Genomic DNA, 2,729 nt, shown 5'->3' with positions numbered 1-2,729 from the left:
TTAGATAGAACATGGAACGGGTATAGCACTTTTGGCCCTTTTTTGCTGAAAATAGCCATTAAAGTCCCCCAAATGAGTCATTTGGAAGTGGTGTATGCCAAATATGTGACTGCTATTCTGTAGACACATGTTCAAGGTACCCTTATACCGAATTTCAGATCATTTGGTTGTAAAACCAGGGCTCAGGATCCAAAAATCCATTTTTTGGCGAAAAATGCCCCAAAAAACCTTCATAAAAATTTTTCAAAGGCATGTATCAAAAAAATGAAAAAAAACGCCTGGGGGTATTGGCTCACTCTACCTCCATGCCAAATTTCAAGTCATTTGGCTGAATGATGGCGGAGTTGAATCCCTTTGACTGTGTGGCAGGAGAAGGAGAAGAAGAAGGAGAAGAAACATCAGAGAACACAATATATTTCATCCATACCATGGTATGGACTGAAATATAATAATGTTCGGAGCTTCAAGCAGATCAAACGGTGGCAGGGCAGTATCCATTGGCCAGAGGAGCGTCCATTAGCCACTGAAGATCTGCCAGCAGTCGAAAAGTTCAAAGGCTATTAACACCTAGTCATTGCCTAATCAAAATGTACTTGCCAACTAGTTTATTGCCGTGACCACCATGCTAGGCTCTTGCCCTCCTTGTGAGCCAGCTAGCTGTAACTGTAACAGAAAGTCTATCTATGGGTCACTGCACCAACAGTTATTTTTGACAGTTTAAACAATGGAGGAGAAGGTAATGGACAATCCTCTGGCCAATGGATACTGCCTTGCCACTGTATCACACACAGGCTGAGACAAATTGTTCAGAGTCCTTGCTATAGTTGTCTTCTCTATATCCTAACACTCCGTTAGATGAAAATAGTCCTGTCCCATCCCTGGACTTTGAGATATTCTTCTATTGACAAATGATTTACATTTTTGAATGTAAAACATTATAAGGAAAACATCGAAGAAGCAGTGAATCACATGCAATTCATTTGGCAAAACAATGTGTACTTATGTGGACATGTAGGCTTGATGCTAAACACCAACCTTATGTAACACTGATACGTGTAATATCCTATGGTGAAGGGAGATATGACAATCACAGCTATCATCAGGCTGAACTGTTTACAGAACCTCTCCACATCCTGGCTGATTCTTTGGTCCCTGGACAGAAAAGCAACAACAACAACAACAAGAAATATCAATCAACTTTCACAACAATTGTTATGTTGTTACTTTTTTCTGCATACCTGTACCGCTGTAGGTAATATTGAAAACCTGGACCAGACAAATTTTACCTGCACTACAATCCAGGGAAGTATAGATCATGCCAAGAAAACTGTTCAGAAGCCACTGCCATTATTTCTTTTTTTGCTTCATAGGTCATAACAGTAAATGCATCAAATAAAGGTGATTTACTGTTTATGCAAAACAGAAAACAAACAAACAGAAGGGTCCTTACGGATTGTCCATGTTCCCTTGCAGTACGTTAAGCTGGTAGTACACCGTGTCCTGGAAGTACTTCGGCTCAGAGATGCAAAACAAACAAACAAACAAACAAACAAACAAAAGGGTCCTTACGGATTGTCCATGTCCCCTTGCAGTACGTTAAGCTGGTAGTACACCGTGTCCTGGAAGTACTTCGGCTCAGAGATGCAAAACAAACAAACAAACAAACAAACAAAAGGGTCCTTACGGATTGTCCATGTTCCCTTGCAGTACGTTAAGCTGGTAGTACACGGTGTCCTGAAAGTACTTCTGATGGAGTCTGTGGCAGATCAGCCGCCGCCACTTCACATACATCAGGCTACTGATGTAACCATTCAGGCTTTTCAACTGACGGGGAAAAACAAAGAAGAACTCTTATTTTTTACATCACATAGCAGACTGAGACTTGTAGCAGACGGAGACTCTCCAAGCAGAGATTTGGGGTTTATGGGCTTATGTTTTTAGGTGTTTTCATTGGGTTTTATTCAGTCTTTGTACTGGTATCTTTCCTACACGCCAGCCAAATGAATGATAACTGGATACTGCCCTGGCCGTACTCTCCAAGCAGAGGTAGGGTCCGACGTCGCTCGATATTTTGGCAGTATTTTCGCGTTTTTAATACGTCTTTCTACTTTTACGGGGTTTTTTTGGTCTCCCTCCTGGGGTGTAAAAGTTTTCAACCATACTGTAAATCGTACAAAACAGTTGCAAAATGAGCAAAAATATACCATAAGTTACAAAAAAATTAATAAAAACTATACCAATGTCGTAGAATGCCAAAATCAAACGAAAAAAACGAAATTGTAAAGAAATGAACTTGAAGACTAGATTATTTGCCAAACCATATTCTGTGCCATTTGCTCAACCCTCATGACCACGTAGATTTCATAACGAAAAGAACCTTTTTTTTTTGCCAAAACTTTTTTTTTATTCGCACGCGCGCATCAGTTTTGGGGCTCCCGGAGGATGTCATCCATATAATTAAATCAACATGGCCTAATGTAAACCTTCTTACAGTTGAGTTGAGCCCAATAATGATGAGGGACAGCCACAGTCTGGTCATGAACTCTGACTTCTGAGGATTCTCGGCTGCCAGAATCTTCACAAACTGGCTGGGAATCAGGCCGGTCTGGTAGATCACCACTTGTTCTGCAAACACAGACAGAAACCTGTGACCGCGCCGTGGGCCTACAAAGCCGAATGCGACCTTTGCATACTTCCGGGTTCAAAATCTCGCCGAAGACGGCATAAAT

The 2,729-nt window shown here is 41.2% G+C and overlaps 1 protein-coding gene across 1 annotated transcript in view; it reads right to left on the bottom strand.

Annotated features, from left to right (window-relative positions):
* LOC109487966 (ATP-binding cassette sub-family D member 4-like) overlaps nucleotides 1-2,729 on the bottom strand; it is a 25,926-nt gene that overhangs the window by 17,499 nt on the left and 5,698 nt on the right. The gene's annotated exons all lie outside the window — the stretch shown is intronic.

Source organism: Branchiostoma belcheri, unplaced genomic scaffold (genome assembly GCF_001625305.1).
Source record: "Branchiostoma belcheri isolate BF01 breed outbred unplaced genomic scaffold, Haploidv18h27 scaffold90, whole genome shotgun sequence".
Lineage (NCBI taxonomy): Eukaryota > Metazoa > Chordata > Leptocardii > Amphioxiformes > Branchiostomatidae > Branchiostoma > Branchiostoma belcheri.
This window is presented reverse-complemented; position numbering and strand designations above follow the sequence as displayed.